At 41.9% G+C, this 24,077-nt stretch overlaps 1 protein-coding gene across 3 annotated transcripts in view; it reads right to left on the reverse strand.

Annotated features, from left to right (window-relative positions):
• The window catches only part of ADAMTSL4 (ADAMTS like 4), a 307,238-nt gene that overhangs the window by 208,392 nt on the left and 74,769 nt on the right, over positions 1 to 24,077 (reverse strand). For 2 of the 3 annotated variants that reach the window (XM_073610838.1, XM_073610836.1), the window contains exon 2: positions 21,253 to 21,362. The exons of the other annotated variant lie outside the window; for it this stretch is intronic. The gene's annotated coding sequence lies outside the window, so the exon portion shown is untranslated. The remainder of the gene's footprint in view (positions 1 to 21,252; positions 21,363 to 24,077) is intronic. 3 annotated transcript variants of the gene reach the window in all.

Consider the following 24,077-nt stretch of genomic DNA (forward strand, 5'->3'; position numbering starts at 1 on the left):
TAGAGAGCAGGTTTCAGTTGAACTGAAAGCGCCTGTTAGGAGGGACAGAATGCAGCCTGGCCATCTAATGCCCATGCGGGAAGATATCCAGAGAAGCTGTGAGCCCTACACGTTCCCTCCTCATCAGGAACCTTTCCCTGACGCTAGTTCTGTCCCTACCAGGCGGGGCATCTGCCTCTACTCTACCCACTCACAAAATGCACGCCAAGCCTGGGAACCAGGGCCTTAAATAGGCTCTGCCTGATCCAAGATGGCTGCTAGAGTCACATGGGGCGGCAGCATCCAATTGGATAGCTTCCCCAGTGACTCAGGAAACCACAGTGGAACCATGTTCCTCTTGACCACCTCTCTAACTGCAATGCCACTGCGGAAAAGCACCACCTGCAGTGGAAAAAGTAGACTGCACCTACCTACGCGTATGTGCCAGACATTCTCAGACACCCTGTGCATGTGCAGCAACATGTCATCGGGGGCCAGGTGCAAGAACCCAAATCAGACATCCAGCCCCTAATGATGTCAGTGTAGAAGATGCAGTGTGCAACAGTGGAGCAGCAGGTTTCACCAGACAACTCTGAATGTACTGGACATGTGAGTATGTTTTTTGAGGACAACCAGAAATACAGGTATGAGGGGGGAAGAAAAATCTAAAGGAGAGTGAGGTTCCTCTTTAAGATTATGTAAAGGCGCTTATTAAAGGATCAATTCATCTAAAACTGATATTTTAGTGTCTAATAGATGTGGGATTGTTCCACCACCTGATGGGTTCCTCAATGTCTTGTAGACTCACATGTGTGGAGAAGCACATGGCCAAGAGAGTGTTTGATGCCCTGGCCGAATGCAGCCCTGCAACTCCAAGGCCATTGTCACACAGGTGAGTCTGCCACTGGCGATCTATGCTCACAGAAGAGCTGGTTACCTTCTTCGGTGGAATTGCGTCCTCACTGACTTTGAATGCTATCAAATCTCCCTCACTAGCAAGGATGCAGCCTTAAAGCCATATCTTCTTGGTTTGGCTAGCGAGGGAGCGATTTCATAGAAACTGGTTTTGCCAGAATCAGAATCATCCATGTGACATCAGCCTAAGGTCAAACGCAGCCTTGCAGCTGCATTCTATGTCCATGCTTGGATACATACTCAACTTTTAGAGCCATGGGTTGCTTTGCCAACACCACTCAGCTCAACAAACTTCGGCTGAGAAATCGAAGGGGCTGGGCGGAAAAAAAGTTGGCTGAACAGTAACTGTTGCCAGTCAGTTGCAGTCAGGGTGTCGGCTGTCAGAATACAACAGCCGGTATTGGGAGATTCGGTCATCCACTATTTTTTGTGTATGGCTAGATTTAGTATGCTAGTCCTTATGCCAAAGAGTGTGACACCAATATCTAATGCCGCGTACACACGGTTGGACTTTTCATCTACAAAAGTCCGACAGCCTGTCCGACAGACTTTCGACGGACTTTTGGCGGACTTTTGGCGGACTTGCGGCAGACTTTCTTACGAACGGACTTGCCTACATATGATCACACAAAAGTCCAACGGATTCGTACGTGATGACGTACACCAGACTAAAATAAGGAAGTTGATAGCCAGTAGCCAATAGCTGCCCTAGCGTGGGTTTTTGTCCGTCGGACTAGCACACAGACGAGCAGATTTCTGGGTCCGGCGTAGTTACGACGTAAAGATTTGAAGCATGTTTCAAATCTAAAGTCCGTCAGATTTGAGGCTGGAAAAGTCCGCTGAAAGTCCGCTGAAAGTCCGGGGAAGCCCACACACAATCGGATTGTCAGCCAGCTTTAGTCCGTCGGCGTCCGTCTGACTTTTGAAGACGAAAAGTCCGACCGTGTGTACGCGGCATAAGAATTTCCTTATTTCTTCATGTAGTCTGTACCTGATCTCTATTCGATCACTGCCCAACCTTCTGTCATTTACCTGGCTTCTGTGTGCTTGAAGAAACACTTTTGTATCTCCATTCTGCCTACTTATTACTAAAACATTATAAATCACTTATTGACTGCATGAGGGATGTTTCTAACGCTAACTGGCATATTATATGTTATTACACAACCATGAATGGATTTTGCTTATGTCAACTTAGCGTGCAGAAAATATACGAAAGTGGAACTTAGGAAATATCAGGATTAGGAAGGGAGGTCACTTTGTCTTTTTTTGGACAAAGTTCTGTAAAAACTGAGTAAGCAGAAGATTAGTCACATACTAATCATAGATCCTTACAACACAAACCTCGAATAACGCAGAAGTGGAAAAAACACAAACAATAGAAACAACTCTACTAGCTTATATAAAGTCAACAGCAAGTCATTTACCCTAAATGGCAGCCTGATTCTTTTTGACATCCTAGAGATTTCCCGTCAGTCTGGCTAATCCCTATCATAGAGTATGTTTTTACTGGTAGTATAATCTTGTACCCAGAGAACTACAAGGTGTCTGAAAAGTCTCCATACATAGGAAAAATTAACAAACACATATTATATTTTATAATATATTTGATATTTTTAATTATTATTAAATTAATATTTTGTAAAATTGTGTTATTAATAATTTATAAATAAAGGTAAATTTAGCTACAATTTCCCATTTTCCATATGTATGGAGACTTCTGGGACTGTATAATGAAATAAGGATCTCCTGCTAACCTACCCATCCCAAATCTGGCTTTGCCAGGCAAAATTCTACCTCCCCCCCCCCCTCCTTCCCTTGCTATTAGAGCACTCCATCAGCTCCAATATATAAATAAATAAATATAAAGGTGTCTTCAGCGCAGTGACTTCTGAGGTCCTTGACCCCTTCTTCCTCCAGTGGTGGGCAGATCCTAGGTTCTCTAGAGAAAAGAGCCCTCACCTAATGGTGTGGCATTTCTCTCTACAGCATTCTCCTCTGAGATCTAGGAGAGGAAGGGTGAAGCCATGACACCCTGTGCTCACAGGAAAAGGGTTGAATTATGCTGGAAGTCACACAACCCAGAAGAAGAGTGGCACTGGATCAGTGACTGGGTAAATCTGCAGGCGACAGCACTGAAGAAAGGATAAGTACAACTGATGGAGCTGCTTTACTTAGCTGATTAAGAATCCATTTTCTTTGTTTTGGTCAGGCTGGAATTGGACCTAAAATGCCAAATGCTAACCGTTTTATGTTTCTGGATAATGGAGATTCTTGCAGGGCTTTTATTTCTAAGTATATAAAGAGTGCTGCGCAAATAAATGTCCTTAAACAAACATACAAAGGGTAAAAGTATAATGGCAGGATAGGAGGACAGGAACCACCGGTGACAGTATAGATATCTGGATGGTGACTTTTTTCCCTCCACCGTTCTTAGATGGCCCCTCACCTCAGATATTCGACCTGAAACAGGTCACACCGCTTGTATGATTGGATGGATCAATCTGTATAATTAGTAATTACTCCTTCACCTCCTTCAACTCCCAGTACTCAGTAATTGGCAGATGATGAATATGAAATAAAAAGGCAAAACATAGTGTTCTCCGTAGCTACTTTATTTTAAATGATAAAAAGCTGAAATGAAATTTTGTATCACACACAGAATACCGGCACTCCGATCCGAGTGCCGGCCAGCAGGCTTGTGATCGTGTCTGTCGGATGACCGCGGGTGACGTCATACGCTCCTAACCCCCGTACGCGTTACGTCCTATAGGCGGGACTTCATCGGCGTGGGGCCCCACCCCACGCCGATGAAGTCCCGCCCATAGGACGTAACGCGTACGGGGGTTAGGAGCGTATGACGTCACCCGCGGTCATCCGACAGACACGATCACAAGTCTGCTGGCCGGCACTCGGATCGGAGTGCCGGTATTCTGTGAGTGATACAAAATTTCATTTCAGCTTTTTATCATTTAAAATAAAGTAGCTACGGAGAACACTATGTTTTGCCTTTTTATTTCATATTCATCATCTGCCAATTACTGAGTACTGGGAGTTGAAGGAGGTGAAGGAGTAATTACTAATTATACAGATTGATCCATCCAATCATACAAGCGGTGTGACCTGTTTCAGGTCGAATATCTGAGGTGAGGGGCCATCTAAGAACGGTGGAGGGAAAAAAGTCACCATCCAGATATCTATACTGTCACCGGTGGTTCCTGTCCTCCTATCCTGCCATTATACTTTTACCCTTTGTATGTTTGTTTAAGGACATTTATTTGCGCAGCACTCTTTATATACTTATATGCTTTTGAGGTATTTTTTTGAATTGACCTTAGTGCCTGCTTGCATTTATCTTGGTACGTCCATTTAATTAGTCAGCGCTGAATTTAATTATACTGTTTTTAGGGCTTTTATTTCTGCCTATGTCTACATTTTGGAGATATTCTTTCACTTTCCGTCCTTCTGATACCTGCACAAGGGTGTGGTGGTCACGAAGACAGGAAGGAAGGGACAACAGTAAAAATATTGTCAGAAAATTGAACCCTCCTCCAATTTACTAAACTGTTTTTGTCTTCTTGGTTCGGGAGACATCCCGTCATTGCTTGGTATGACAAGAAGAGAGGAGAAATCTCCCCAGTAGGCACACAGATGGTAACAAACCTTTAACAAATCCATTCCTAGCTCTATCCAAAACAAAATAACTTAAATAAACGCATGGGGGTAAATCTTCCATTGGGGACATCCATCACAAATAAAAACTATCCAAGATGTAAGTTCCCCTAATATTGGGAGATTTCCTTTAATTTCATTTTGCATCTCTGGGACAAGAAGTAAAAAGAAATCTCCTCAATGGTGCGCAAACAGCAAAAAATAATCTGACAGGGATTTTTACCCTTCCTGACTGTATCCAAAGCTAAAATAAAAGTTTTGGCTATATATACACTTTAAATGACACTCCATAGTATTATCGTGCTTCCCCCGGCTGCTTTATAAAATGTTATATGGAAAGGTGAGGGGAGGGCGGAGGAACTAGGCCAGTAATTAAACAATCACAGAAAAGTAGAGGGCTATGATCAAAGCGAGTGTGAAAGAGGACCTGGTTGATGAAGAGTGTGATGAGTCTGAAGCATTATGGGTGGAACTGCATATAGATGGGCGTAGTTCAAAGTTAATCATTGGAGTTTGTTATAGACCACCCAATGTTAATGAGGAGGTGGAGACTCAGCTCCTTGCACAGATGGAAAGGGCTGCAAGGGCTGGGACGGTGATAATAATGGTGGATTTTAAATACCCAGAAATTGACTGGAGTAATGGCACTGCTGGGACAGTTAAAGGGCAAAAATGTATAAACCTATTACAGGACAATTTTATGGTCCAGTTTATTGAGGCCCCAACTAGGAATGATGCTCTGTTGGACCTGGTAATCTCAAACCATGCAGATCTTATTACTAATGTTCATATAAAGGAACATCTTGGTAGCAGCGACCATAACATGATTTCATTTGATGTTAGCTATAAGAAAAAAACACATACGGGAAAGATAAAAACACTTAACTTCAAGAGAGCAAAGAGGGCTGCTCTCCAGGACTGAGACTGGGAGGGAATATTGGCATCAATGTGCACAGAACAGAAATGGGAATTCTTCAAAGTGACTGTTTGTGAACTCACTGCAAAGTATATTCCCATGGGCAATAAGTTTAAAAGGCTAAAAATAAAACCTATGTGGCTCACGGCCAAAGTTAAAAAATCTATAAACAATAAGAAAAGAGCTTTTAAAAAATATAACAATGAAGGAACACTACTGTCCTTTAAATGTTACAAAGAATATAACAGAATATGTAAAAAGGAAATCAAGGACGCAAAAACTCAAAACGAACGACAGATTGCAAAAGATAGTAGGACAAACCCCAAAAAATACTTCAAATATATTAATAGTAAAAAGGTCAGGTCTGAGCATGTAGGCCCTTTGCAAAATAATCTAGAGTGGGTGACTGGGGACAAAGAGAAGGGAAATTTATTAAATACTTTCTTCAGCTCTGTGTATACAAAGGAGCATGGGGGAGCTCATGTCCATAATGGGGGTGGTAGTGACACAGCCCCAATTGATCCACAATGGCTCAAAGGGATATGTTCCAGAAATATTTAGACAAAATAAAGGTGGATAAAGCACCTGGACCAGATGGCATCCACCCACGGATCCTAAAAGAATTGAGCTCTGTAATTACATTGCCGTTCTATCTACCGTATATACTTGAGTATAAGCCGAGGCACCTAATTTTACCACAAAAAACTGGGAAAACTTATTGACTCGAGTATAAGCCTAGGGTGGGAAATGCAGCAGCTATTGGTACGGTAAATTTCAAAATTATTATTATTATTATTATTATACAGGATTTATATAGCGCCGACAGTTTACGCAGCGCTTTACAACAACATTAGGGCAGACAGTACAAGTACAATACAATTCAATACAGGAGGAATCAGAGGGCCCTGCTCGTTAGAGCTTACAATCTAGGAGGGAGGGTCAAGTTATACAAAAGGGTAATAGCTGTGGGGGATGAGCTAATGGAGAAAATAATGCAGTTGTTAGATGGAGGCAGGATAGGCTTCTCTGAAGAGGAAAGTCTTCAGGGATCGCCTAAAAGTGGATAAATTTGGAGACAGTCTGACAGATTGGGGTAGGGAATTCCAGAGGATGGGTGAGGCTCGGGAGAAGTCCTGGAGGCGGATATGGGAGGAGGTGATGAGGGAGCTAGAGAGCAGGAGATCTTGGGAGGAACGGAGATGGCGTTTAGGTTGGTATTTTGAGACTAGGTTAGTGATGTAGCTGGGGGCACAGTTTTGGATGGCTTTGTAACTTATTGTTAGTATTTTGAATTTAATTCGTTGGGCGAGTGGTAGCCAATGGAGGGATTGGCAGAGAGGGGTAGCAGACACTGATCGGTTTGTAAGGTGGATGAGTCTGGCAGCAGCATTCATGATGGACTGAAGGGGGGATAGTCTATTTAAAGGTAAGCCAATGAGGAGTGAGTTGCAGTAGTCAAGGCGAGAGATAACCAGGGAGTGAATCAGGAGCTTTGTAGTTTCACTGGTTAGAAAGGGACGTAGTTTAGAGATGTTGCGGAGGTTGAGGCGGCAAGCTTTGGAAAGTGATTGGATGTGGGGCTGAAAGGAGAGTTCAGAATCTAGGATAACACCTAGCACCCTGACATGTGGGGACGGGTGGATGGTTTTGCCATTGCTCTTCACAGAGAAGTCAGGGGAAGAGGCACGTGGGGGAGGAAATATTATAAGCTCGGTTTTGGACAAGTTGAGTTTGAGGAAGTGGTGTGACATCCATACAGATATGTCGGTTAGTAAGTTAGTGATGCGTGAGGAGACTGATGGAGTGAGTTGAGGGGTGGAGAGATAGATTTGTGTGTCATCAGCATAGAAATGATATTGAAAGCCATGAGAGGCTATCAGCTGACCCAGGGAAGAGGTGTAGATTGAAAATAAAAGAGGTCCAAGAACAGAACCTTGGGGGACCCCGACAGAGAAGGGAAGAGGAGTGGAGGAAGTAGAATTGTAAGTGACACTGAAGGTGCGTTGGGATAGGTAGGATGAGAGCCACTGAAGAGCACAGTCACGGAGACCGATGGAGTGAAGTTTTTTGAGGAGGAGGGGGTGGTCAACCGTGTCAAAGGCAGCTGAAAGATCCAGAAGTAGGAGTACAGAATAGTGTCTGTTGGTTTTTGCAGTTAGTAGGTCATTTGTGAGTTTTAAAAGAGCAGTTTCTGTGGAGTGTTGAGGGCGAAATCCAGATTGAAGGGGATCAAGAAGGTTGTTTTTAATGAGGTGGTCACTCAGTTGGTTGTAAACCAGGCGTTCAAGGAGTTTAGAGGAAAAGGGCAAAATAAAAATAGATACCAATAAAATTACATTAATAAATAAAAGTAAGTATACTGATGCACAAACCATATAAAAAGAATAAACTAATCAGTAGCTGCCAACATAAAATGGTGTTCACACACTAATAACTGATTGAGAGAGGTAAAAATAAAAGTCGATAATATTGCATGTACTGTGCAAAATAAAACAATGTACAAATCGAGAAAGCTCGATCACTTTCCTCCTGTCCAGCACACAGCACAGCTCTCCCTGGGGAAGACTGAACATCTCAGAGGACAGATAGTTGGTGCTACACTGTCCTTGCACATGTTCATGTTATTTGCTGAATTGCACATTTATACGCTGATTTTATTTTGCACAGTACTTACTGACAACATTGTTGCCATACCTGAGAGCCGCTCTGATGATCTGGCCATTCCACGCCTGCACCAAGGGACTCCACAATCACAGAAACTGCCAGGTGTGAGCCGTGGCTACAACAAAATGGCGGCGACTCGTAAACAATGCAGGCCGCTGTTAGACATCTAGAGGTGGATTGTCACGCTATACAGATTATGAGGCGGTGGCAGTAACAGCACACAGCGGCCCTGGAGAGACAGAAAAACACTGGAGCGGTCCCGAGAACACCCGCACACACTGGAGCGGCCCCGGAGACACCAGAGAACAGTAAGTGGAGACACTGGGGTTGATTTACTAAAGGCAAATTGACTGTGCACTTTGCAAAGTGCAGTTGCACTCTACAAGAGCAGTTGCTCCAGACCTTAGTAAATGAGCAGAAGCTCTGCTGACTTCCATCATCCAATCACGTGCAAGCAAACATGCTGTTTTTTTATTTTCCTTTGCATGTGATTGGGTGTTCTTTGCAAAGTGAAACCTTACCTCATTTACTAAGCTCTGGAGCAATTGCACCTGCAGAGTGCAACTGCACTTTGCAAAGTGCACAGTCTAGTTGCATTTAGTAAATCAACCCCACTGACTCGAGTATAAGCCAAGGGGGCATTTTCAGCCTAAAAAAAAGGGCTGAAAAACTTGGCTTATACTCAAGTATATACGGTAATTTTTTAGGACTCATTAATGACGGGAATAGTACCACTGGATTGGGGTAGGGCCAATGTGGTGCCTATATTTAAAAAGGAAACAAAGTCTTTACCAAGTAACTATAGACCTGTTAGTTTAACTTCTATAGTCGGGAAGATACTGGAGAGTTTAATAAAAGACCACATAGACAAGTTCTTGCTGGAAAAAAATATTTTAAGGAACAGACAGCATAGATTCATGAAAGACAGAAGTTGTCAAACAAACCTGATTTCTTGTTATGAGGAGGTAAGTAAAACTTTGGACAGAGGGGTAGCTGTGGACATGATATAATTGGATTTTGCAAAAGCGTTGAACACAGTTCCCCACACACAGCTCATGTGTAAGGTAATGTCTACAGGCTTGGAAATATCAGTTTGTAAATGGATAGAAAACTGGCTAAAAAACAGAATTCAGAGAGTAGTGGTTAATGATTCTTACTCTGAATGGGCTAGGGTTATTAGTGGTGTACCCCAAGGTTCAGTGCTGGGACCCTTACTTTTTAATATCTTTATAAATTATATTGGGTCTGGGATTAAAAGTAACATTTCTGTCTTTGCAGATGACACCAAGCTATGCAGTGGAATAACGTCCTTACAGGATGTCTCCAATTTACAAGCCGACCTCAATGCACTGTCTAATTGGGCGACTATGTGGCAGATGAGGTTTAATGTTGATAAAAGTAAAGTTATGCACTTGGGGGCTAAGAATATGCATGCATCATACATACTAGGGGGAGTACAACTGGGGGAATCAATGGTGGAGAAGGATCTGGGGGTTTTTGTAGATCAGAAGCTCAATAATAGCATGCAATGCCAACCTGCGGTTTCCAAAGTGAGCAAAGTCCTTTCTTGTATTAAGAGAGGTATAGACTCCAGAGAGAGAGATACGGTGGGGACGGAAAGTATTCAGACCCCCTTAAATTTTTCACTCTTTGTTATATTGCAGTCATTTGCTAAAATCAAAAGTTCATTTTTTTTCTCATTAATGTACACACAGCACTCCATATTGACAGAAAAACACAAAATTGTTGACATTTTTGCAGATTTATTAAAAAAGAAAAACTGAAATATCACATGCTCCTAAGTATTCAGACTCTTTGCTCAGTGTTTAGTAGAAGCACCCTTTTGATCTAATACAGCCATGAGGCTTTTTGGGAATGATGCAACAAGTTTTTCACACCTGGATTTGGGGATCCTCTGCCATTCCTCCTTGCAGACCCTCTCCAGTTCTGTCAGGTTGGATGGTAAACGTTAGTGGACAGCCATTTTTAGGTCTCTCTGGAGATGCTCAATTGGGTTTACGTCAGGGCTCTGGCTGGGCCATTCAAGAACAGTCACGGAGTCATTGTGAAGCCACTCCTTCATTATTTTAGCTGTGTGCTTAGGGTGATTGTCTTGGAAGGTAAACCTTCGGCCCAGTCTGAGGTCCTGAGGACTCTGGAGAAGGTTTTTGTCCAGGATATCCCTGTACTTGGCCGCATTCATCTTTCCCTCGATTGCAACCAGTCGTCCTGTCCCTGCAGCTGAAAAACACCTCCACAGCATGATGCTGCCACCACCATGCTTCACTGTTGGGACTGTATTGGACAGTTGATGAGCAGTGCCTGTTTTTCTCCACGCATACCGCTTAGAATTAAGGCCAAAAAGTTCTATCTTGGTCTCATCAGACGAAAGAATCTTATTTCTCACCATCTTGGAGTCCTTCAGGTGTTTTTTTTAGCAAACTCCATGTGGGCTTTCATGTGTCTTGCACTGAGGAGAAGCTTCTGTCGGGCCACTCTGCCATAAAGCCCCGACTGGTGGAGGGCTCTAGTGATGGTTGACTTTCTACAACTTTGTCCCTTCTCCCGATTGCATCTCTGGGGCTCAGCCACAGTGATGTTTGGGTTCTTCTTTACCTCTCTCACCAAGGCTCTTCTCCCCCGATAGCTCAGTTTGGCCAGACGGCCAGCTCTAGGAAGGGTTCTGGTCGTCCCAAACGTCTTCCATTTAAGGATTATGGAGGCCACTGTGCTCTTAGGCACCTTGAGTGCAGCAGAAATTTTTTGTAACCTTGGCCAGATCTGTGCCTTGCCACAATTCTGTCTCTGATCTCTTCAGGCAGTTCCTTTGACCTCATGATTCTGATTTGCTCTGACATGCACTGTGAGCTGTAAGGTCTTATATAGACAGGTGTGTGGCTTTCCTAATCAAGTCCAATCAGTATAATCAAACACAGCTGGACTCAAATGAATTTATTCGAACCATCTGAAGGATGATCAGAAGAAATGGACAGCACCTGAGTTAAATATATGAGTGTCACAGCAAAGAGTCTGAATACTTAGGACCATGTGATATTTCAGTTTTTTTTTTTTTTTTTAATAAATCTGCACAAATGTTAACAATTCTGTGTTTTTCAGTCAATATGGGGTGCTGTGTGTACATTAATGAGGGAAAAAAATGAACTTAAATGATTTCAGCAAATGGCTGAAATATAACTAAAAGAATGAAAAATGTAAGGGGGTCTGAATACTTTCCGTCCCCACTGTATCATTTTGCCCCTGTTCAAATCATTAGTAAGACCTTATCTGGAATATGCAGTTCAGTTTTGGGCACCAGTTCTCAAAAAGGATATCAGGGAACTGGAGAAAGTGCAGAGAAGGACAACCAAACTGATAAGAGGCATGGAGGAGCTCAGCTACGAGGAAAGATTAGAGCAGGGGTCTTCAAACTATGGCCCTCCAGTTGTTCAGGAACTACAATTCCCATAATCCCTAGTCATGTCTGTGAATGTCAAGAGTTTTACAATGCATCATGGGACGTGTAGTTCCGCCAGAGCTGGGGGGCCGTAGTTTGAAGATCCCTGGATTAGAGGAACTGAATTTATTCACTCTTGAGAAGAGGAGATAAGGGGGGGGAGATTTAATCACCATGTATAAATATATAAGGGGTTCATATAGTGAACTTGGTGTTGAGTTATTCACTTTATGGTCAACACAGAGGACAAGGGGGCACTCTTTAGAGGAAAAGCGATTTCATCTCCAAATACAGAAAGGTTTCTTCACATTAAGAGCTGTGAAAATGTGGAATAGACTCCCTCCAGAGGTGGTTCTGGCCAGCTCAGTAGATTGCTTTAAGAAAGGCCTGGTTTATTTCCTAAATGTACATAATATAACTGGATACTAACATTTATAGGTAAAGTTGATCCAGAGAAAATCGATTGCCTCTCTGGGATCAGGAAGGATTTTTTTCCCCTGCTGTAGCAAATTGGATCCTGCTTTTCTGGGGGGGGGAGGGGGTTTCGCCTTCCTCTGGATCCTTTTTTTCAACCTGACTAACTATGTAACTATGATGTCGAAGGAAAAGGAGGCTGTGCTAGAGAATTGACTTTCTTGGAATAGTCACATTTTCTAGAACATTTATAGGCACATTGCAAGTAAAAAACAATGCTTTATGAAAAATAGAAACAATGCAAGTAAGCATTCAAAACACTTGATTTTCCTGTTGTTCTTTTTTTTTTTTTTTTTTAGTTGGCGACATGGTCTCTTTAAGTGAAGAAAATTCAGATTGTGAGAGAACACTCTGGCATTTTTGTAGTTGGCCTATTTCCAGCTAACAGGTATCCCCTCTGAAGTGGGCCTACAAGTCAAGCCATTTAGCCACACACAATTTTGAGTGTGGACAGCTGAAGACACACCGTGCTATCACTTTCCCGATGGTTATGGGGAGACATCCTGGTGAATTGTGTCATCTATATTTATGAATACATTAAATTCACCGAATTCTTCACGTCCTGTCTTACTTCCGAGGCCCTATAACACACAAACACAGCTGCATTCGTGACCTACATCCAATGTTTTGTAGCGTTGTTTCCTAGCTGCAGAATGACACAGATAAAAGAAAGCCACAAGTGAAAGTCCCCTGCTGTATTCTTGATGTAAATCTTTTCTTTTAATGGCTTTCTTCTCCAAAGATAAACACAGCTAATTCCAACACATCTGCTTAGAACACATTTTTCACATATGATGGGTGATCTGAAATAGGACAATGGAAAGAGGAATGGTAATATACAAAATTCTGTAGCCAATACCAACCAAATTTCACTTTGGTGGCACCACTAAAACGAAAATTCAGACTGGCTGGCGTGGTAAAGAAAATCTGTAACTTAAGGCACTTTCCAGATATGGAAAGTTAGAATATCCTTCCTCGAAGGATGCTGGGGTCTAAGACACCAATCTCCTGAAAGCTGTTATGTTGAAGATGGGAGCAGGTCATTAACTGTATGCAAAGTTCAATGCAAGGGTGTTGCAACCTAATAGACCCTGGGCCCCCACTTCAAAATGGTAAAATGTTGCAGGCCTTCCAGCATACCATGAAAAGTTAGTGAACTCTTGCCCCCCATATCAACTCCCACCTTTCTACCTAGTTGGGCTCCCTTTTTTTTACTGCACTTTTCTGCCATTTGTTTCCAGGTCCTTTGCTTACATGGATACCAAACATAAGAACTCAGACTCACGAAAGGCCTTCCAAGATTTCCTTGCAACCATTGTTTCCACCATACCTGATACTTGGGATTGTCTTTCAGTGGTATTAAAACATCCACTAAGAAGGAGATCTGGTCTAATATAATCTATTTTACTAAAAAAAAAGATTTGAAAAAAGCTTTACATTTTTAAATAGAGCCGGTTTACTGTCCTTCAGATGTTAGGGGGGCCAGAGTGGCCAATGGGAGTAAAAAAATTACATAGAGTCTGTAGTCAGTAGGAGAAGGAATAGTGACCCATCATTGGTATTAGTTGGAGGAATAGTGACTAATCATTGGTATTATTTGGAGGAATAGTGCCTAATTGTTTACATCAGTGGGAGGAATTATGCCTCGTTGCTGGTGTCAGTGGGAGGAATTATGCCTCATTGCTGGTGTCAGTGGGAGGAATTATGCCTCATTGCTGGTGTCAGTGGGAGGAATAGTGCCCCATTTTTTTTGTATTAGTCGGAGGAATAGTGGAACATTGTTGGTAATAGTTGGAGGAATAATGCCTAATTATTTATATCAGAGGGAGGAATTATGCCCAAATGGTGGTGGCAGTGAGAGGAATAGTGCCCCATCATTGGTATTAGTTAGAGGAATAGTGCCCCATCATTGGTATTGGTTGGAGAAATAGTACCCTATCATTGGTATTATTTGGAGGAATAGTGTCTAATTGCTTATATCAGTGGGAAGAATTATGCCCCATTTCTGGTGTCAGTGGGAGGACCCTATCATTAGTGTCAGCGGAAGGAAAATTTCCCCATTGTTGGTGTCAGAGAAAAGAATGGTTCCCCAATGTTGGTGTCAGTGGAAGAAACAGTGCCTCATTGGTGGTGTCAGTGGGAGGAATAACACCCTGAGGGCCAGATAAAGGCTAACATGGGCTGCATTTTGTCATTTTTGGTCTAGAGGACAATTCTTGGGGAGACAGCAATAATAGACCTGGGGCACTGAGTAGAAGAACAGTGGCATGTGCCCTGGGTGCCAGGGTCTAGCAACTCCCCTGGTTCTTACACAGGGTTTGCACCCAATGATCAGAGTGACAAGGGTGCTGCTTTTTAAAGAAGAAATTGAAAAAGGGCCAACTGAAAGAGAAACATCCTAATGTTATTCTAAAATGAATATATGATTTAATGGACTGATAAGAAATGATAGTAGCAGTTTCCTCCAGTGTTAACCTACGTACTCCTTTGGATAATGATGGTCCTGACTAAGCACCCCTCCTGGCACTGTATGAGGAATGTGAGAGGGATTATTTTCCTGCCCTGACCAGTTTTACTGTCCAAGCATCCCATGATATCACTAATGCAAGGGTGGAGGAATCTGAACCACAAATCTTTGCCAATGTCACTAGAAGACAGATAATCTTCAACAAGGTTTCCTGCTGGTCGAGCAGATCTAAACAAACAACTGCAGAGGGGGTAACAATGAAAAAAAGAAGACCAATTAGAAAAAGATGAAGAAACTAAAGTTTATGTTAATGCTAAAACTGGGGACATTTGCAAATATACAGTATAGTTCTAATTTAAAGCCCCAAAAATTAATTTTGTTTTGGCTAAAGGGAGGACCCCTTTCAGCTTGTATTGTTGTCTGTTCCTCCAATGGATAGATTTTCCCTCTCTTCCTACCATTTATTGTAGAGTGAGGAATGGTTACAACATCTAACAACATGCAAGGAATTTGTGTTTGTGGGAGGGAGTGTAACTATATTGAGAAAATGTGAACACAGGGGTATCATGCTGTGTATAGTAGCAAGGAGGGAGAATGGGTGTTGGGACTTTAAACATACCCAGTGTGCACAATTAGATATAGAATGACATGCAATGTGTCTAAAATAATTTTGTCTTTATTTTACACAATGTACAAAGCATATGTTGCTATCAAATATAGTACATTACAAACAAGTCTGTGCATAAGGTCTTCTAAAAGGGTCAACGCGTTTCGCAGATTATCCACTTCGTCAGGACCAATAGAATTAGGCACATTGAAATTGATAAGTCAAATAATTTAAAAACAGATCCCAAATGGATGTAGTATAGGTTAACCCGTGGAAGGAAAATTGGAAGGAAAAGTGGAAGGCAAAGGGTCAGTGATCTCACAAAATAGCCTGCCGGTCCATGGGAGGGCAACCACCAGGTTAAAACACCAAGGCCAGAATCTGAGTAAATATGTATATAATATCATGGTGAATCAAAGATGAATTCCAAGTAAATTATAATGCATGTATAGCGATTGAGGGGCTGCCCGCACCTCAGGTGTGAAAGATGAACAAATGACGCATAAAGCAGCAATAGTTTCAAATCCCAAATAGGGCCCAAATGACTCAGACAGATAGGTACAAGCGACAGTCAAATTAAAGAAGTCATCTTCACAGGGGGATAACCCACAAACAATCTTATATAAAGATCAGAGATAGTATGTCTCACCCTTCCTTCCAGGATGGCAGCACGGTGCACACCTTGCTGCTTTATGCGTCATTTGTTCATCTTTCACACCTGAGGTGTGAGGAGCCCCTCAATCATGATACATGCATTATAATTTGCTTGGAATTCATCTTTGACTCACTACGATATTATATACATATCTACTCAGATTCTGGTTTATCTGGCCTTGGTGCTTTAACCTGGTGGTCGCCCTCCCATGGGCCGGCAGGCTATTTTGTGAGATCACTGACCCTTTGCCTTCCATGGACACCAAGTAAACTATACTATATCCATTTTGGATCTGTTTTTAAACTATTTGACTTATCAATTTCAGTGTGCCTAATTCTACTGGTCCTGACGAAGTCGATGATCCGCAAAACGCGCTGACCCTTCTAGAAGACCTTATGCACAGACTTGTGTACTATATTTGATAGCAACATATATTTTTATATTGTTTAACCCTTTCATGACTAAGCCTATTTTTGACATTTGGTGTTTACAAGTTAAAATCCATATTTTTTGCTAGAAAATTACTTAGAGCCCCCAAACATTTTATATATATATATATATATATATATATATATATATATTTTAGCAGAGAATCTAGAGAATAAAATGGTGATTGTTGCAATATTTTATATCACACGATATTTGTGCAGCGGTGTTTTAAACTCAACTTTTTGGGAAAAGGGACATTTTCATGAATTTAAAAAAAAAACAAACAGTAAAGTTAGCCCAATTTTTTTGTATAATGTGAAAGATGATGTTATGCCGAGTAAATAGATACCAAACATGTCACGCTTTATAATTGCACGCACTCGTGGAATGGCGACAAACTATGGTACCTAAACATCTCCATAGGCGACGCTTTAAAATTTTTTTACGGTTAACAGGTTAGAGTTACAGAGGAGGTCTAGTGCTAGAATTATTGCTCTTGCTCTGACGATCGCGCGATACCTCACATGTGTGATTTGAACACCGTTTACATATGCGGGCGCGACTTTGGGTTGCGTTTTCTTTGCTGCGCCAGCTTGCGGGCACGGGGCACTTTAAAAATGTTTTTTTTCTTAGTTATTTTATTTATTTTTATATTTATAAATTTTGTTTAAAAAGAAAAAATTTTGATAACTTTTATTGCTGTCACAAGGAATGTAAACATCCCTTGTGACAGTAATAGTTGGTGACAGATACTCTTTATGGAGGGATCGGGGGTCAAGACCCCCGATCCCTCCTTTGCACTTCAAAGTATTCAGATCGCCATTTTCGGCAATTCTGAATACTCTATATTTTTTTAAAACCGGCGCCATTGGCAGCCGAGTAAACGGGAAGTGACGTCATGACGTCGCTTCCGTTTACTATTAGGAGGCTGGAACAAAGCCGCTTACGGCTTCGTTCCAGACTGACACTAGCCGCTGGAGGCGGCGGATTGGTGATCCACCGGGAGGCCCGGTAAGAGCTGCGGGAGGCGGCGGGAGGGGGGACGTCCCCTCCCGCTCCTCCGGTATAACAGTCGAGCGACTACTAGCCGCATCGGTGGTTATACCTGGAAAGCCGATCGCCGGCTCTAAAAAACAGTACCGGGATGATGCCTGCAGCTGCGGGCATCATCCCTGTATAACCCCCGAAAGCCGAGTACGCACATCTGCCTACTCTCGGTGGGAAGGGGATAAAATAAAGACAAAATTCTTTTAGACATATTGTCATTCTATATCTAATTGTGTACATGGGGGTATATTTAAAGTCCCAACACCCTTTATCCCTCATTGCTAACGTCTAACAACATATTTATTTTGCTCTCTGTGCCTTCCCATTCAGGGGAGGACAGTTCCCCCAATTTCTTTTTTTTTTAAACAATAGTGTTTATTGAGTTTTGGATTTACATAAAATAAGACAAAAAAAAAAAAAAAACCAGGAACAACATTTAGCATTCATCTATCGATATTTTGACTGTAGTAAAAAAAAAAAAAAAAAAATGTTCCCCCAATTTCTTATACAGGCATCTCAGGGAAAGGAAATAAGGGGAAGCCTTCCCACTGAGGTCACAAGAGAAGCAAAACTTGACATATGGTGGTTGATTTAATTGAAGGGTGCAAAATCTGGTGCACTTGTGCATGGTAGGCAATCAGCTTCTAACTTCAGCTTGTTCAATTAAAGGGGTTGTAAAGGTAAACATTTTTTCACCTTAATGCATTCTATGCATTAAGATGAAAAAACTTCTGACAATACCGCCGCCCCCAGCCCCCCCGTTTTACTTACCTGACCCCTCAAAAAACAGCTGCTCGCTCCCGACATCTATTCCTCCGCTCAGGCTGGCCGCTGATTGGCTACAGTGGATGGATTGGAAGCAGCACAGCCATTGGCTAGCGCTGCTGTCAATCACATCCAATGACGCGGCGCGCTGGGCGGCGGGGCAGAGTGATACAGTGAGCGGCTATAGCCGCCGGCTGTATCACGGGAGCGTGCCCGCAATAACTAACCACCATGCGAGGGAGCTCGCATTAAGGTGGTTAGTTCTTGCGGGGAGGAGCTGAAACAGCCGCCGAGGGACCCCAGAAGACCAGGTTCGGGGCTGCTCTGTGCAGAACGAGCTGCACAGTGAAGGTAAGTATAACATGTTTGTTATTTTTAAAAAAAAAAAAATTTACCTTTACAACCCCTTTAAGCTTTGAATTAAAAAAAAAAAAAAAAAATGTTTAAAGCCAAAAATGTTGTGCATACAACAGGATATGAGAAGAAAACTATCCAAAGTGTAGACCACTGTCACCTGAGCAGGTTTCCACAGTTGAAGACTTCTTCTCATTCCTGTTTTGAGGTCAACTCCGAGTTCTGAATTTTCTCTCACTTTCAGTCCTGTTGACAATAGTCACAAGGACGAATAGAAAGCATAAATCTTCTTAATGGTAACACAGACAGCAAAAAAAAAAGCAAAAAAATAGGACAGGGGGTTCTAACCAAAAAACCAAAACTAAAAACTAAATGTTATCTCTTGCACACTCTATCCAAAACTTTAAATAATTGTCTGAAGTAAGGCTTTAATGCATCAATCATATACTGGTTGCAAGAATGTAGATTTAGCGTGCTAAAAACCAAGCCAATTTCAGACACTGAAAAACAACATGTCTCTAAACTATGCAGAGTTTCTTTCATCCTTCAAACAGAAACTATTCCATGCGAATATGTTGATTAAGACATAAAATGAAAAGAAAATAAGGGGTGTGAAAACAAGCCTAGCTGAAAATTATACTGCAGTTTAGACATATTTCTGAGATAAACCTTTCTGCCATCTACTGCTTAACTTCCCTTTCAATAACATTTTAAATTCTTTTTACGTGACAGCTGAAATAAAATGGTCCCATTTACAGGAACATTAACAGACACAGGAAAAACAGTCCGTCTACCAGACCCTCAGACGCTATTGTAATATCAACAAAATACTAACACTTTTTTTACTACAAAGTTCAATGATTGCATGTAATGCAGTAATCCACAGCAACCAATCATATTTCTGAAGCCTGAAGCCAGGTAAGTAAAGGAAAGTGAGAAGTTTGGTCTCTCCTTGAGCATCAAGAAGACCAAAATCATGACTATTACATGATATTTCACAATAGTAATTGACAGTGAGGAGATTGAATGCGTGGAGGATATCACTTTTCTTGGGATTGTAGATTGATTGAAGTGGTGATTGTACTCTATATGAAATGATGGTGAGCACAAACTGAATATGGAAAAGCAAGGATGTTAGCCTGGCAACCAAATACCCGCTTTTGTGTCCTCCATAGCTACATGCAGTTGTGAAAGTTGGACCATAAAAAATGTAGACAGTAATGCCGCGTACACACGGTCGGACTTTTCATCTACAAAAGTCCAACGGACGCTGACGGACTAAAGCTGGCTGGTAATCCGATCGTGTGTGGGCTTCTCCGGACTTTCAGCGGACTTTTTCAGCCTCAAATCCGACGGACTTTAGATTTGAAACATGCTTCAAATCTTTACGTCGTAACTACGACGGACCCCGAAATCCGCTCGTCTGTGTGCTAGTCCGACGGACAAAAACCCATGCTAGGGCAGCTATTGGCTACTGGCTATGAACTTCCTTATTTTAGTCCGGTGTACGTCATCACGTACGAATCCGTCGGACTTTTGTGTGGTCGTGTGTAGGCAAGTCCGTTCGTTAGAAAGTCTGCTGCAAGTCCGCCGAAAGTCCGCCGGAAGTCCGCCGGAAGTCTGTCGGACAGGCTGTCGGACTTTTGTAGACGAAAAGTCCGACCGTGTGTACGCGGCATAAGATTGACCCCTTGGTGCTTGTGAAGGTTTCTGAGCTTTCTATGGACAGCAGAGATAGCAAACAAAAAAAAACTGAAGAGCAAAAAAACTGATGTTTCAGTGAATGGCAAAATTATAAAACTAAGACTGACCTATATTGTATATAATCAATAACCTCCATAACATTTCTCAAATTAACGCCTTCTTAACCAATGACACCACAAAGCTTCTAATTCACACCCTTGTTATCTCTTGCCTTGACTATTGCAACTCCCTCACCATTGGCCTAACTCTTCCTGGGCAATACCTCCTTCAATCCACTATGAATACTGCTTCCAGACTTATTCACCTTACTAACAGCTCAGTGTCTAAACTTCCCTCTCTGCCAGTCCCTCCACTGGGCTGTCCAATGTATAAAATTCAAAATACTAACAATATAAGTCATCTACAACTCTGTCCTCAGCTACTTTCCCAACTTCATTTCTAAATATCATCCAAACCTTCCATTCCCGCTCCTCCCAAGGCCTTCTACTCTCTAGCTCCCTTGACACCTCCTCCCATGCCCCTCTAGGAGTTCTCCGGAGCCCATCCTTTGAAATGATCTACCCCAATCTGTCCAGCTATCTCTTAAGATAGATGGTTCTCAGCCGGTTCAGCAGGGACCGGCCAAGATTCGATTCATGTATGGCTGATTGTACCCAGCATTGTATGCTAGCAATAATCGCTGTGTTCCCCCAGCAGGGATGGCTTCCTGCGCCCCTCTTCCTGGAGAACACAATAGCTCCGCGGTAAGGATTCTCCCATCAACACTAACTGTGTTGATAGGGGAATCGGGTCATTTTCTTTCCTGCAACCCGTTGTTGCAAGGAAAAAAAATCGCATCATCAATGGACTGCTTTATTCTGTCTGCCTTTATGAGTTTCTAAAAAAAAAAAAAAAAAATCATCTCTTGAGGTAAGTCTTACCCGCCCCTACCTAAAAACTAAACCTTTACTTTTTCCAACAGCTTATCCCTCACAGTTGATGCCTTTTCTATAACTTGCCCCTCCCTTTAGATTGTAAGCTTTCACAAGGAGGACACTTCTAACTCTCTTGTCTTATATTGCATTGTAACCGCATTGTCTCTCTTTATTCTGTAAAGCGCTGTGCAAACTGTTGGCTCTATAAAAATCTTGTATTATAATAATCATTATACCTTGCCTTCTCTTGAGCTTTTGAAGTTTCTTAGGAGGTTTGTGGCGTCCTTTGAAGTTATGACTCTTCAGTAATTGAGTTCCTAAATAGCATGTGTTATATACTCCCCGCCTGTGGAAGAAAAGAGGAAGTTTAAATTTCCCTTTCCGAGAAAAACACGCATGTTTGGGGGTGTAAGCACATACCTGTCTTATAACTTCTTCAGACTATACACAGTGCTTGAGATGACATGGCTTTCACATCAAAGCTGCATGCGGTTGGTCATCAGAGTTAACTTGCTCTTCTATAAAAGTTCTATATCCTCTGTTTTACTGATTCTAGGCTGGATAATATGCCAGACATAGAAAATCATGTAGTACACGACCCTGAATTATATGATGGACATCACCAGTGCTAGCACCTAACAGCAGTAATCCATAAAAACCTTAGATTTTAGTATCCTATAACCGTGCAGTACAAAAATGGATTCTGATGGGTTGCTGTGGATACTGTACTTTGTTTAACTTTATTAAACATTAGAAACCAAATTTCGGGATGCTACAATGACAGCTCCCATATTTCTATCCGTACAGGTTTCCTCAAAAGGGAAATATAGGTTTCAACTGTTGACAGCTTCTTCTGAAAATTAAAAAAAAAACAATATTTAATGACTCTTAATACAAATTAACCCTTTTTAAAACAGTCCTCCCTTCCTTGTCTCAAACACACAGTTGTGCCAACCCCCAATAAAATTCTAGTGCTGGTCTTGCTGTCAGGGCTGATGCTACCACTAGGCAAAATAGGCAGCCGCCTAGGGCGCACTGCTGCCTAGGGTGCCCGGCCAATGGTTTTCCTACTCTCTTCTCTCTGCAGCAAGCAACTAAGTCTCAGTATCAGCAGGCAGCCGCCGCTCCGTTCACACATAGTGTCAGAGGCGCAGTAGTGGTGGAGGACTCTGTCTGTGTCCCAGACTCCCAAATAAATAGAAGTATGCAAACATTCATTGATGGGCACTGGTAGGCTGCACTGATGGGCACTGGTAGGCTGCATTGATGGGCGCTGGTGAGGCTGCATTTGATGGGTGCTGGTGAGGCTGAATTTGATGGGCGCTGGTGAGGCTGCATTGATGGGCACTGGTGAGGCTGCATTTAATGGGTGCTTCATTAAAAAGGTGGGATATACATGGGCAGGGCAAAAGGGGGTGGAGTCAGGGGTGGAGCCAATGGGGGGAGGCAAAATGAGGTTTCGCCTAGGGTGTCAAAAATCCTTGCACCAGCCCTGCTTGCTGTGTCCTCACACTAACATCCAATAGACTTGAATGGGACATTTCTCCTGCAGAATGGATTTGTCCTACATAAAGCATATCTAAACCCATAGCTCCCAACTGTCCCTGATTTTGAGGGACTGTCCCTGATTTTGAGGAACTGTCCCTGATTTGAAACAAAGTCCCTCTGTCCCTCTTTCCTCCTCATTTGTCCCTCATTTTGGTCTGACCTATATAGTTGTATATAAAATGCACTTTTTAGCTTTCCCAGTGCTAAACCTTTCGTCCATATTCTAAATTGCTGCATTTGTAAATTTTAATAGCCAATATAAAGGAATAGCAGTGGTAAAAAAGAATTTGTGGGTTTAACTAATAATTTTTTTTGTTTAATTCTCCTTTAAGGGGGTGTGGCAGGGGGTGTGTCCTATGACATACTTTTGTTAATAGGTGTCCCTCGTTCCCATCTTAAAAAGTTGGGACGTATGTCTAAACAAAAGTACAAAAATGCAATATATTGCAGCTTTTGAGTCCTTAGATGCGGCGGCTGCTTTAGTTTTCCTCTTTCAAGCTTTTTTCCTTTATTTTTACTTAGTGATCTTGCCAGTAACCTGCTAACCACTTTCCACCCAGGCCAATTCTAGCATTTCTCTCTTATATAAAAAAAAATTTAAATTTTTTTGCTAGAAAATTACTCGGAAACCTCTAACATTATATCTATATTTTTAAGTAGAGGCCCTAGAGAATAAAATGGTGGGGGTTGCATTTTTTTTTGTCCCATGATATTTGCCCAGCAATTTTCCATGCAATATTTTGGCAAAAAATACACTTTAATGAATGTTAATGCAAAAAAACACAATATACAATCCAATTTTTTCATTAAAATATAAAAGATGATGTTATGCTAAGTAAGAAGATACCTAATGTGTAAATTTGCGTACGTTCGTGGAATGGCACCAAACTACTGTACTAAAAAATCTCCATAGGTGATGCTTTAAAAGATGTTTACAGGTTACCAGTTTAGAGTTACAGAGGAGGTCTAGTGCTAGAATAATTGCTGCTGCTATAACATTCATGGTGATACCTCACATGTGTGGTGTGAACACCATTTACATGTGCGGGAGGGACCTAGGTATGCATTTACTTCTGCATGCAAGCAAGAGGGGACGGGGCGCTTTAATATTTTTTTTTATTATTATTATTTGTTTTATTTATTTTTTTACACTTTCCCTTAATTTTTTTTTTTTATTTATTTATTTTTTCCTATCACAAGAAATGGAATAGAAATAAGGCATGACAGATCCTCCTTATGGAGACATCTGTGGACTTCAAGACTCCAGATCTCTCCTCTACCCTGGAAGCAATGAGTTAAAAAAAAACTTTGATCTCTGCTTTCCAAAAAAAAAAAAATGGCAGTCTTGACATCTGCCAGAGCAAAAAGTGACGTTATGGCTTCCTTTTTGGCGTCCCAGGATCATAGAGGTGGCCCCCACTGGATCGAATCCTGGGTTCCCTAATCCCACAGAAGATCCCTCCCTGGAGAGGCACCAGTGGGCTGGGGGAGGAGGGGGACGTCCCATCCTGTT

The sequence above is a fragment of the Aquarana catesbeiana genome, linkage group LG13, assembly GCF_042186555.1.
Source record: "Aquarana catesbeiana isolate 2022-GZ linkage group LG13, ASM4218655v1, whole genome shotgun sequence".
In the NCBI taxonomy this organism is placed as follows: Eukaryota; Metazoa; Chordata; class Amphibia; order Anura; family Ranidae; genus Aquarana; species Aquarana catesbeiana.